This window comes from Mirounga angustirostris, unplaced genomic scaffold, assembly GCF_029215605.1.
Source record: "Mirounga angustirostris isolate CCGP_5_RB_7025 unplaced genomic scaffold, mMirAng1.0.hap1 SCAF_9, whole genome shotgun sequence".
In the NCBI taxonomy this organism is placed as follows: domain Eukaryota; kingdom Metazoa; phylum Chordata; class Mammalia; order Carnivora; family Phocidae; genus Mirounga; species Mirounga angustirostris.
In genome coordinates this window covers 92,514,462-92,528,895 of record NW_026991717.1, presented here as the reverse complement: position 1 = coordinate 92,528,895, position 14,434 = coordinate 92,514,462, and the positions used below count along the sequence as shown (strand labels likewise).

General features: G+C 37.3%; 1 pseudogene; it reads left to right on the top strand.

Moving 5' to 3' along the window:
• LOC123862176 (vasculin-like) overlaps window positions 1–10,480 on the top strand; it is an 85,228-nt pseudogene extending 74,748 nt beyond the window's left edge.
• Window positions 10,481–14,434: the final 3,954 nt, after the last annotated feature.

The following is a 14,434-nucleotide window of genomic DNA, read 5'->3' as shown; positions in this document are numbered from 1 at the left end:
AGATAGACAAAAATATATATAAGAAAGATACCATACTGTTAACTGAGTGAACATCTTGCTATAAAACAAAGTCAATTTGAGAGAGAAAATAATGGGAAGAGTAAACTGGTGCAGCAGATAAGGAGGAAGAAAAAAAGACAAAGGCTGAAAGTCCTAATGTAGCAATTTGTAGTCAGTTAAACAAACATATTCTATTACATTTTTATGTAGATAAATGTATAAACCCAGGCAAGAACTTCAATATGCATAAACTGATTTGTTCTAAACATATGGTACCAGGTATGACATATATAAAGAATGATTTACTAAGCCAGTGACATCAAAGTATATATGAGTGGGTGGCATGCCTGATCTACTCGCATTACTAGCCTCCCCAACCCTGGAATGAACACTCCCGCTCACTCTATGCCCACAAGACATTTATTTTCTTTAATGGAAAAGAAAAAAACAAATAGCAAATCAGTGTCTGGGGGCACTCTGCTTTGCCTCATTGCTCCTTCTCTATTGACTTCCTACTTAATATTACTTTTTGGAAACTTAAAACATTAAACTTCTTGCCATCTCCCAGACAGGCAATGCAAATAAAGTCACATTTCAGGATGAAGCAAGGGTTGGGGGGGAAAATCTTCAACTTCTCAGAGCATCCTTATTTTCTATTCAACACATTTAATAATCACCCTTTCTATGGTTTAGAAATATTATGAACATATTGTTTTGTGTAGGTGAATAATAAAGTAAAAGGGTTTTAGTGCTAATGAAAATATACAGATGTATTGTATAAACTCACCTTTATAAACTAAAATAATAGAAATAAAAGCATTATCTAAAACATTTTTTATAAGCCGGGCAATGAGAATATTAAAAAATGCCAGGAATGATTCAGAATAGTGTGGCTAGTCTAGTCAGTCCTGCTTCTAAACTTCAGGTAGAGAGAGATTAAAAGTACAAGTCCACCACCACTGCTTTTCATTGCCTCATAGCACAGCTACAAGTTATCAGGCCAAGTCCAAAAGAAACTATCCACTGCTCCAGGAATGCCCTTTCTGGGCTGGATTCCTGCCAAAGCCCCATAATTCCTTGCATAGTCACAGCACTCTGGGTTCACGGCAACCCCCTTATATAAAGCTTATCTGTGTGGTGGGGGCAATGATTTTCAAAGTATAATCCCTGAACCAATAGCAGCAGCATCACCCAGGAACTGGTTGAAAATAAAAACTCTTAGACATCACCCTAGACTTATTAAATCAGAAACTCTGGATATGGGCCTCAAACATCTGTGTTTACCATCCCTCCAAGAGATTCTTATGTATGTCAAAGTTTGAGAACTACCATGCTAGAGTAACTGGTCTTGGACACACACACACACACACACGATGAAAAACAATGTTCTTTCTCAGACATTTGGTCCTTTGTGTTAAGCCTGCATGACTAGGACTCTATCTGCTCAAGGCCATTTTATTTCTTAGTTCTATTTCCTGTCCTTGTCACTGGAACTTGACTGAAGCTACCCTGGTAGTTTCCAGCTCTAAATCCTGGGGAGAAGTGATGAGGAAAGCTCTTAATGTAAACAAATTTTCCTTTTGCAATGGAAGTTCATGTTTCCTGGTTATACCCCAGCTCTAGGAAAGCTATTGGATGGGGCGAAAACGGACAAGCCAGAATCTGGGTCTGTAGATAAACCCTCCTTTTCTTACACGTTCACCCATAAATACTACAAGCACCAAGTTAGTGATTAGATTATTTAACCTTGTCAAACACTTTGTAAATATTTAGATATTTTCTTTTTAAGTGTTTCCAAAGGAACAAATGTTCTACATACATTGAATAACCGATTTATTGCATAATTTCCTAAAAGTCAGTAATAACCTGTAGTCGATATCCAACCCATAAAGGAATCTGAAAAATACTTTATTCAAATGTAAAGAGAAAAACTCAAGAATTTGATGATTACTTTCTTCAAACATTATTAGCTAGAAAGAGATACAAAATGGAAATTAAATAATAATATTCATTTGTGATTCAAAATTCCCATAGAGGATAGATGATAAGGGTATATATTACATATTTCATTGGCTACTAAAATAGTCAACATTGCATTGCCTTCGTGTAAAATTTAGCAAACGACAAATTTCCTTTAAGCAGAAACTTTATAGTATACTGCATGATGTTGATTACTGCTAATGGAGATAAAATCTTACAGCTACTGCTAAGGATTTTAAGCACCAACTGCATACAGCCAGAGAGTCTATCAAGTGCACCGATACGCCACTCAGTTGAGACCCTACCACACTAAGCTCTCACAGAGCCATGACTATTATTTTATGACTATTGGCCTTCCTCAAAGTAACAAATGAAACTGGATGCTTTAAGGATTTATGTCCTTTTTTAATGTGACTCCCCCTCCAAATTCCCCCCCTTCATTTTTCCCTTGTGAATATTAGGGTAATTATAAACCATTATAAGCAAATATAATTTAGTTTTCTTATTTGTAAAAACAATACTGTATTCACTTGCTAAATGAGAGCAATTTTGAGATTTTTTTTAAAACTAAAGTCTATTCAAGAAATCACGGGAATGAAGAATGGTAATGTACCATTAAATGAAATTGAAAAATAATAAACAAAGTTCATTTCCACTTTCTCCTTCATCAAAACTCTTGCCAAGGCAGTTAATAATGAACAGAATTAATTAACTGCATTCTTTCTTCTAGTATATATAAAATGGTCAAAGGGTAGCTGCAGGAAAGAAAAGAACATAGGATCTAAAAACTTCAAACTAGACCATAATCAGTGATCCAGAACTGTTTACAAGTGGCACTTGAGTTTTCTGTATTGCTAAAGTTCTATAAAGCAAATCTCTGTTTAAAATATCCCATAACAGTGAATGCTTTTTTTTTTTTCAGTTTCTTCAAAGAAAATTTTATTGGATAAATGTCATTGTCTCTTTCCTATTGCTGCTATCACCAATTATCACACTGAGGGCTTAAAAGAAACAAATTTACACTTTTCCATTCCTGGAGGTCAAAGCTGAAAATGAATTTCATTGGGCTAGAATCAAGAGGTCTCTGCAGGACACAGAGACCTTAAATTCCCACTTCTTTGTTATGTGATTCTGGGTCACCATTTTTTTTTTTTTAATCCACAAAAATACATGTTCTTCCAAACTTTTTGTCATGGAATAATAAACAGAAAAAGCATGTATTTGGAGACTGACAGATCTCTATATAAATTCCCACTCTGTGACCTTAAGCAATTCACTGAATATCTCTGAATATCATCATATTTACAAACTATGCTCTACCTCATAGGGGCTGGGGAAAAGACTGCATTAAATGAGAGAAGTACCTCATATGGCATCGGACACCTAACAGGCATTCAGTAAAGTGTAGCTATTCCCATACTTTTGAATAAAATATTTAAATGATCCTCTCCATTCATACCTACTTCTCATACTCCACTCTCAATCACACACATAAATAAAAAGATTTTAAGCTCTTTCATCTCTGTCATCTAGAATAGTTATAAAACAAAAACATCCACATAAACTAATGCATATGCTGGTATATCTTTGGTAGGGATGATTGGGATAATGCCTTTACTAGTCCTACTTTCTTATTTTCCTTACAACTTTGCTAATGGGCTCTTAATGGTTATTAGAAAATATCAGGAGACAGATTTTTCAGATGAGGCAGTTTCTGTTGAAGTTGGTCTAGCTATCCAGAACAATTAATTCCTTATAGAAGCCTAGCAACAGCAGGAAGTTTCCGCCAAGCTACTTGATAATCAGCCGGGAAGTTAGCAGGTTAAGTGCTCCTTTTAGGTCACCGGTTAATACAGGTGTTTTGAGTTTCTGGAAGCTTTGTTCTCAGAGGAAAAACATTTCAGTGAATCTGAGAAAGCATCAGGGCAACCATAATAAGTCTGAGACCAGTTGCCAGTCATAATTTTAGGCCAGCTGCTACCTCCTTTCGATTTTGAACAAAGAAATAACCTCTGAGAGCACAGTTCTCACCCTGCCTGGGGACTGCTCTCACAGAGAACTGTACAAAGCAGATTCTGGCAGGATTTAAACATCATGCTGGGCCGTAGCATAGCTGCAGTAGAATAAGGTCTTAGGTGGGACGGGGATTTGTCAGAACCATGTGTGAAAGAAGACCGGCCTGAGAAGCGTAGCTGGTCGATGATAAAGTGTTAAGTTTAGAGAAACACAGTAGTTTCAAACAAGACTCTCAGAACCGCAATTAAGTTTTATCCCCACCTGACACTCTGTTGGAGGTGATAATGCCCAAGCTTTAAAATCCAACAAATAAGTTTGAAACTACACACTAGCTAGGTGATCTTGGGTCATTCACACGACCTTCTAAGTTTCATTTTCCTCATCCATTAAATCGGTGAAGATAATAGCACCTATGACCCATGTCTCAGGATTACTGTGATGACCAACTGAGCTAACAGTATAAAGTTCTTAGCACTGTGCCTGATATATAATTGGGCTCAATAAATGGTGACCGCCAGGATTATATGGCGGTTATATTGTCATAAACAGAAAACCTAAATTAGCCAGAAGGACTCATCCCAGCTGCCTGTACACTTTCAAGGCACCTTCTCATTCTGTCAACAACTTCCATCCAACTTCTTCTACTTACATCTCATTGGCAAGAACTAAGCCAAGCCTTGCTACACAGGGAGGATAGGAAATATAATATTTTAGCCACACAATAAAAATTAGGGTTTGCAAATAAGAAGGAAACACGGATTTGGGTGGGAAACCAGCAGACTCTGTCACAACAGGTGACATTGGTTCTTATCTATCATTCCAGTCTTTTACTGTCTTTACTAAATCTACCATCTCTTTCTTCTATCTGGAATAATCACTACTAAAGTACAAATTTTTTTTCCTCTGGTATTTTTCCCTCCAAAAAGTCCTCTATTATTCATCACCTCTATATGGGGTAGCTCAAAAAATTAAATCTCTAGCTTTGCCTTAAGTCAGAAGCCGGCTGGAGTCAAGCCTCCTACAACTAGGTGACATTTGTTCAAATCCCACCTTCAAGACCTTCCCCAAGATTTCTGCCAACTCCCAGGGCTTCCATTCTCCTAATTATATTTGATTTCAAGTTCCTGCTACCATGAGTATCCACTGTTCTATATGCAACACAGTTGTAACACACCCAGACCCAGACCCTTCGCTGAATAAAAAAAAGTTATATGATAGATAGACAAACAAACATACACCCCCACAATACAACTGCAAGTAAAATAGGCTTGCCTGGAAATCTGAAGCAGAAACAGAAACACGGCAACAATTTCAAAGGTCATATTTGACATTCACCTTCTTAAAATGTCCCTTATCCACCCCAAATGGGAAACCTTCATTGGCCATGTCTCCTTATACCTTCTCTTTAGACTCTCCTTTCCCCTCCCATCTCTTCCCCCTTTCATCTCAGGAGAAAAATTAATTCCTCTCATTTTCTCACCTGGATTATTGCATTAACATTCTAACTGGTCTCTATACTTACACTTTGCCCTTCTACTACAACCAGGACAGCCAGAGAGAGCCTTTGAAAACATGTCAGTTCAACAGGACAGCCAGAGAGAGCCTTTGAAAACATGTCAGTTCATGTCATTCCTCTGCTCAGAATCCTCAAATAGCTTCCCATGATACCTTGACAGAAAAGCCAAAGTCCTTATAATATGTCCTCCTTGACCTGGTCCCCCTAGTAACTCTCAGACTTCTCTCCTACCAACTCCAGCCTTGTTCAAACAAAAATCTCCTTGCTGTTCTGGAACACTCCTGCCTCAGAGCCTTTTTTCCCTCTGCCTAGAATGATCTTCTCCCAGTTATCTAAGTGGCTTACTCCACCTGCCTCCTTGAGCTTCTGCTCAATTGTCAGCTCAATGAAAACTTCCCAGACACCATTTTTATAATAGCAACCCTTCACTTCCCAATAACCTATCCACCTTCCTTGCTTTATTTTTCCCCATAGCGCTTATCACTTTCTGACAATCTATATAACTTGCTCATTTATTTGTTTTATTATCTTTCTACCCACTATAATGTAAACCTCATGAAGGCAGAGATTGTGGTCTGTTTTTTTTTTTTAGAATTTATTTATTTGAGAGAGACCATGTGAGAGAGAGAGAGCACGAGAGCACAAGGAGGGGGAGGGGCAGAGAGAGAATCATGCTCCCCACTGAGTAGGTAGCCCCATACAGGGCTTGATCCCAGGACCCTGGGATCATGACCTGAGCTGAGGGCAGACATTTAACCAACTGAGCCACCCAGGTACCCTGATGATGGTCTGTTTTTATGGCTGTTCTATCTTCACAATATTTGACATGACCTAAGTGCTCGGTAAATATTTGTTAAGCAAATCATAAAAGCATTTTCCTCATGCAGAGCATCTTAACCATCAGTTGTATTATTTGGGCTTCTGCAGACAGCCTTTTTATATCAATTGGTTTATTACTTTTGCCAATCAAAAGGTTTCCTTCATAAAAGGAATGCTCTGCCAACTATTGAGAAGACAACCTTCCCACATTTTTAAACCTGTGGTGGCCATGAAGGAATGTTGCTCAGATTCTCCTTCAAGTAACAACCTGCTAAAAAGACTAGTCAGCTAACAACCTCTATCTTCAGGACTTACCACAGCATTCACACCCACGCTGAGGCCTTGTCTTGCTGGCTGTGGCCTGTCAAGGACCAAACATAGAGGGCACACTGGAACTGGGAACACCTACCTGCTCAACACAGGACACAGAGGGGCAGTCTCTGCTCTGGGGCTCCCACTGGCCTGGCCAGGACTTGCTACTTCACAGTAGTCTGGAGTGATTCTCATTTGACCCTCCTCCTTTCCTTTCAGACTTTTCACAGGTGTCACACCTGCATCTGTCAGTTCCCCGTGGACTCCTGACCCCTCCCTGCTTATTTCTCACAGATATTTTCCTAAAAAATATCTTATGTTTCAAATTCTGTCTTGGTGACTGCTTCTCAGAGGACCTAGCCTGGCACAGTCTTCTGGACATTTTCAGTTGGATATACTGTAATCAGCTCAAATTCAGTGTGTTCAAAACCAAATTCTAGAGGCTCGTGTGAAACTTGGCCCAGAACACTGTGAATCAAATTGGAGCCATTTGGGGACTGAGACCCGTTGTGGGAAGGGAAAAAACAGCACTGAAAACCATTTCCTAGGACTGAGCAAAGCAGCACCCCAGGCCAGGGTATCCCTGGTAGAAAGGAATCACTTGGATTCAATTCATATACAAAGAATATCATCTAGGTTTTGAATAAAAGTTTCTAGATATTCCAGATATTTTGCCCTTTTTAGAATATAATTGTTTTGAATAATTTTAACCCTAAAGTTTATTAAAATAATAGTGGAAAGGGGCGCCTGGGTGGCTCAGTTGGTTAAGCGACTGCCTTCGGCTCAGGTCATGATCCTGGAGTCCCGGGTTCGAGTCCCATATCGGGCTCCCTGCTCAGCAGGGGGTCTGCTTCTCCCTCTGACCCTCCCCCCTCTCATGTGCTCTCTCTCTCTCATTCTCTCTCTCAAATAAATAAATAAAATCTTTTAAAAAATAGTGGAAAATTAATTTTTAAAAACTAAGTTCTGGATAATTTTGATATGATTTTTATCAAAATAAAATAGTAAAATTCTAATTTTTTTAAAAGATTCAGACATTTCTTCAATATTTAGGTTCAAAACAGATTATAAGTGGTTAGGAATTTAAGTTGATGGAATTTTTGCCTTCTTCCCTTTCATTGGTATTCTTCAGCCAGAGCTGTAAGATATTTTTGATCCATATGCTGAGTAGCTTAAAGAGTTTCAAATTACTGTTTAAATATTGCTGAAGTTTCATGATAGATATTTTTATCTTCAATAAAAGTTATAGGAATTTCTGATGTTAGCTTGTTCCATGTCACAGTGGGACAACTTTTCTAAACGAAGACATTAAAAGTGCAAATTTGTTTAAGATGTTGCCATTTCACAGGAGCATGGTAGTGGCAAGATACCTACATGTCTCCATGATGATTTGAAATGTTTTTCCTTCAGATATGGAATTCTCGGGGCGCCTGCGTGGCTCAAGTCATTAAGCGTCTGCCTTCAGCTCAGGTCATGATCCCAGGGTCCTGGGATCAAGCCTCTCATCAGACTCCCAGCTCAGCAGGGAGCCTGCTTCTCTCTCCTCCCTGCTCGTGCTCTCTCTCACTATCTCTGTCTGTCTCTCTCTCAAATTAATAAATAAAATCTTTAAAAAAAAAAAAAAGAAAAAGAAATTCTCTTTTGGTTTTGCTTTTTAGCTCCTGAAACCTATTTCATCTGGAAAAGATGTCAATTGTACAAGTACATGGAACAATATAGAAACAGGATTCAGAATACATTATGATCTTAAAAGCAAAGAAATTGGCTAATTTTGAGGATCATCATATAAAAATTTTTAACAGACTTGTAAAATTCCGACTTGAAATTTTATGACTGACTTGAAATTCTATGTCAAACAGTTACATGTTTTAAAGATATATATTTATATATCTTTAAAAAAACCCAAACCTGGGTATTATTTCAAAGAAAACAAAGTTTAAAAAACAAACTGAAAATACAGTTTCAAAGAAAAATTCTAACACATTTCTGTGCAGTCCTGTTGGATTTGGGATTTGCCATGAGATACTGAAGACAGTTTTTTACTGAATCAGACTTCCAAAATGGCACAGCATAACTTTAATTTTTCTTCTCTACCATCAAAAATCATCTCTGGATTTTGAGAAGCATTATGAAAATTTTTCATGGACAAAAAGTTGCTATGATGTAAATCATAGATAACAAAATTCTCCAAATACTTTTGACTCTGGTATTCGGCATCCTAATGAAGATAACACTGTAAGGTAAGAAAAATTGGGTGACGTATACAAGGAATAAATGGTATTGAAAACATAAATTATTAAAAGGGATATACTGTCTTAGTCTGCTTGAAATGTTACAACAAAACTCCATAGACTGGATGGCTTAAACAACAGACATTTATTTCTCACAGTTCTGGAGGCTGGGAAGTCCAAGATCAAGGTACCAGTATGGTCAGGTTCCTGGTAAGAGCTCTCTCCTTGCCTTACCGATAGCCATTTTATGCTGTGTCCTGACATGGTGGGGAGAGAGATAGCAAGCTCTCTGGTCTCTTCTTCTAAGGGCACTAATCCAATCATAAGGACCCAACTCTTAAAACCTCAGCTAAACCTGATTACCTCCCAAAAAGCCCCATCTCAAATACCACCACACTGGGGGTTAGAACTTTAACATATGAATTTGTGGTATCTGTGGAACAGATACTATGGTAGAAGTTCCTATTCTTATAGCAGTAATTTCCATTCAAGAAAAAAATGACTCCACAAAAATAATGTCCCTAACAATGAAACCAAGGGTGGGAATGGGGGATGCCAAGGGGAGACAAGTGAGAATTCAAACAGGTTGAGCCTGAGGATCCTATATCCTTAACTCCTGAATATGAGATATAACTAAATTGAACATCTTTAGCTCTAGGTATATAGGGCCTACATGCACAAACACATAAATACTCAACCAAATAAGTCTCCTAAGCTTCTTTCTTAGAATAGCCTCTAAAACCTTTATCTAGAGTACTGAGAACGATTGTCATTGAGGAAGATGATACAAAAGGCTGGCAGAGGGGCACCTGGGTGGCTCAGTAAGTTAAGCAACTGACTCTTACTTTCAGCTCAGGTCATGATCTCATGGGTTGTGGGACTGAGCCCCATGTCAGGCTCCATGCTCAGTGGGAAGTCTGCACGAAGATTCTCTCCCTCTGCCCCTCCCCCCATTCACATACACTCCCTCTCTCTCTCTCTAAAATAAATAAATAAATCCTTAAAATAATAATAATAATAATAATAATAATAAAAGACTGGCAGATATCTGGATTCCCAGGAGTAGAAAATTTTTAGTTATAGCCAGTTAAGAACAAGGCTTGTTCAAGTGGTATGAAGTCTTAGTCCCTAAATGTGCTGCTCTTCCTACAAAAGCTCACCAAGGTAAAGCCAAACTAAAGAAACTAAAGATTGGACTTCTTTCATTCAGAAGTCCACCTACAATATTGGTAATTTTAATACTTTTGAATCAGCTGCCAAGAATGTTAGTGCAAAAAATTTAATAAAAGAGTATAATCACTCAAATTCTTATTCACTTGTTGACAGAATTAATCAACAGCCTCATCTATCCAAACTGATTTGAATAGGCACTGATAAAAAATGTGAATACTTGAAAACATTGAAAAGGGACAGAGAGGAAGAGGAAACTGAAGATGAAAGTCAGGTTGATCCTGACTTTGCGTAATAGCAATAGTTTCCTCCAGAAACGGCTATCAACCAAAACTTTGATGAAAATTATATTCCTCAAAACAATAACAATGCTGCTGTGATTTCCCAACAAACCATTCAGTCTTCAAATTTTCCACAAACTGATGTGAATATATAGAAGATATTTGGAACAGTACCTGGTACATAGCAAACCTGCAATAATGTTAAGTATTATGTAATACAGTAGGAAATATGGTGCTATCAGCTCTGGACTTAAAATAATTGTAGTTTGTACTTGTGTCAGTCATAGCTCAATATCTGCCATGTTGGCTATTACTTGTAGGTACCAGGGCAAGTACCAATTTCTGGAAAGTCTGGTGATAAGATATGAGATAAGCACTCAAAACTATAATGTACATGCTAAATAATAAAAAAATTAAATTGTAGAGTACAAACTAATTGCTAATCAAATCCGAGAAGAGAGGACATCAAAACCTGGAATTCAGGACTTCTTGGAAATTGTGGAACTGACTTCAAGGAAGAATTATTTTTGTGAAGGTAGAATGTGTGAGTAGGCATTTAATTTGAAAAAAATTCTAATGCTCAATTTTTTAGATTAGTCTTTTTACTTACATATTGTTTGTTTTGTAACCCCTTTTTAAGCAATAAAATCAGATTAATATAAGGCAAGCATTCAGTGATATAGGAACGTAAACTTTTTTTTTAATGAAGAATTGGTTTAGAAAACCAATTATTACATCTTTCCTATATGTTCTGAATTTCTGTACATGACTCAATATGAATTGGATATTTGAGTTTTGTGAGATTGTAGAATATTCCAAATATTAGAAAAGCATGGGAAGATAGACAAGGCTCCTTAGATCACTCAGGCAAATTACTGCCATGTGTCATACCTTGCAGCAAGTTTATTCACATGTTACCTTGTGCTCTCTGTGGCCTGGCCTCAACAGGACTAGTCTACAAAATAGATGCTTTTAAAAACCAAAACTCAAACATGCATCATGGCGTTATTCCCATATCTGTAATGGGACAGGTGCATCCTTGATTATTTACACAGAGTGCCAAGAAAAGGGGATTGTAGACAGAGCCAGCATGCCTTCCCTGGGCTTCTTCAAGAGTTCTCGTCACTAGCTGAACCCCAGGGATCTGGAACTGGGATGAGAGTAAGCAGAAGGAGAGCAATATAAACAGAAGATTAAAATCGTAAGTAAAAAAAAATAATGGCTGAGGATGATGAGGAAAAATATATTTGGTTTCTCTCTTAATTTCCTTTGCTTTCTGAAAAGCTGAGGAATTTTGTTAGGAATAGCTTGTTAAGAATCATTTTGTATCAAGGAAAACTAAACATAATGCTGATAAAATATACAACTATGTCAAACCTATGAACAATGTTAAAATATGTATTTTTTCTATTTAAAAGATGAAATGATTATGTAAGCAAAAATAGTATGTCAAGAGAAGCTGTGACATAGAAGAAAGAGCACTGGTCTTAGAATGAGGTTTTGGTTGGTGTCCTGCTTTTCCACCGTGATGGCTATGTGATTTCAGCCTCTGCTTACTCATGTGTGAAAGGGGGATAACATTGTCACCCATCCCACAGACTACTGAAGGATCTAATGGGTTGAATAGCAATCCCAAAAAGATATGTCCTAATACCCAGTACCTCTTAATGTGACCTTATTTTAAAACAGTGTCTTTGCAGATTTAATTAAGAAACTCAAATGGGAGATTATCCTGGATTTAGAGTGGGCCCTAAATCCAATGACATGTGTCTTTATAAGAGACAGAAATGGAGAAGACAGAGCCACAGAAGGGAAGACTAAGGAAGAAAATGAAGTTATGCAGCTACTAGCCAAGAAGTGCAAAGAATTGCCAGCAGTCACCAGAAGCTAGGAAAGAGACATGGAGCAGATTCTCCCTCTGAGACTTCAGATGGAGCCAACCTTGCCAACACCTTGATTTTGGAATTTTGGCCTCCAGAACTGTTAGAGAATAAACTTTTGTTATTTAAAGTCACCTAGTTTGAGGTAACTTGTTAAGTAGCCCTAGTAAACTAATATAGAGTCAAATGAAATATTATATATGAAAGTGGGCATAACAACTGCTGATAGCAGTCACTCGATTTTCTTTACTAAAATTTATTCTAATCCCTTTTGAAAGAGTTATTAATACTTTTGGAGTAAACTTATTATAAGATTTGTGCTTTTCCTGGGGGTAGCCATCTTCCATTGCCTCTTATCATAAAGAGATAGTGCAACCACTTAGAATACATAATTAAAATATTTTCATTGCAAGCAACAGAATCAACTCAGTCTAGTGCAGAAAAAAAAAAAGGAAAAACCCTACTAAATAAGAGGGTGGGAATTTTGAAGGGAGGTTACAGGGGTACCTCTGAAACTCAGAAGAAGAGCTAAACAATCAAGATTCAGACTCAATAGCAGGTGTTTCTGGATTGTAACCACCAAATCAGAAGGCATGTGATTCTATATCCCGGACTGAAATATATTGTTTCTGCAGTATTTTCCTTTTAGAAAAACTGACAATTGAGGTCCAAAGGATCAAACCTTAAGAAAAAGAATCTCAACTGTGTTATTTGAAAGAATTTTAATTCCTGAAAAAAAACTTGACATTTACATATAGAAATTTGTAACTCTTTCATTAGCTTTTAAATAGATCAAGAAGCATCCCAACCCTTAATAATGAACACATTGTTTTTACTGGAAAACAGGGTAATGGAAAGCATCCAAAAAAAAAAAAAAAAAAACACATTGTTTTTGTTGTTTTCATTTCCATCTCCTTCAGGAAAAGAAGCCTGGTTTGAATGTTCAGACTCATTTAAATAAAAATGCAACCATGACTTTTGAATTCTAAGACCTGCCTAACTGGCTGGAGTCTTAGGAAATATGTCTCTTAGATACATTATGCACCTTAAAATCCTGCTTGAGGAAATTATCATGTTTGAATTATTTTGAGATGCAGACAGAAACAAGGCATTTTTCAAGAATATATTCTTTTTGCCTTTGGCAATTTGCTCTCAGCTTCATTCAGAATTCTCACTAAGAGTTAGTGCAACTGGTAGGTTTCCTGCCCTAGAGATTTAAGTGAAAATAAAACTTAGATCACAAGTGAAATCAATTTGATAGATTCCTTCAAACTAAAGCTAAACCCAGTAATCTTTATTTGGAAAACAGTGGTCTATGGAGGAATAAAAAGACTAAGCTTACAAATATTTTTCAGGTAGGAAAATAAGACATTTACTGGAAACCCAAAATACATAAGAAAAAGGGTAGAAAACATCCATGCTACAATGTTTTGAAAAAATTTTAAATAGATAAGCTTCTTAATATCATGCAGATAAATTTCTTATAATCCTAGAATTAGAATCATTAGTATTTAAATCTTGACAAGCACAAGCTAATAGGTATGCAGACATATACAGAAACAAAATGACCTCTGTTCTCTGGATGCTTTGGTCATAAATCAGTACAACACATCCTTCAAATATAGTCATTTTATTTCTCCCAGTTGCTAACACACAACCGTAGTTTGTGAATGTTAATAATACCATATATATTGGCTTCATTTTTATAAAGACTCTCCACATGAAGACAAAGACAGCTCCCACATAATCCCAGTTTACCATAATTTCAGGAAAGACTGCCTCCTTCCCAGTAGTGCTAGAGAAAATAGCAAGATAAGAAATGCATCTGGGGGCGCCTGTGTGGCTCAGTCATTAAGCATCTGCCTTCGGCTCAGGTCATGATCCCAAGTTTCTGGGATCGAGCCCCACATCGGGCTCCCTGCTCGGCGGGAAGCCTGCTTCTCCCTCTCCCACTCCCCCTGCTTGTGTTCCCTCTCTCGCTGTGTCTCTCTCTGTCAAATAAATAAATAAGATCTTAAAAAAAAAAAAAAAAAGAAATGCATCTGGCACTAAGCCTGTACATAAACCAATAACTCAAGCTAGAGGGATAGCTACTCTACCAAATCTAAGTCATGTGCCAATCCCTGGAACAATGGGTGGGATCAGCCCCATGAACTACACATGGAGAAATGGTGTTCTTGAAAGGAAAAGAGGAATTTTCATCCAAGGGAAAAGCAAAAGAATGCTTGT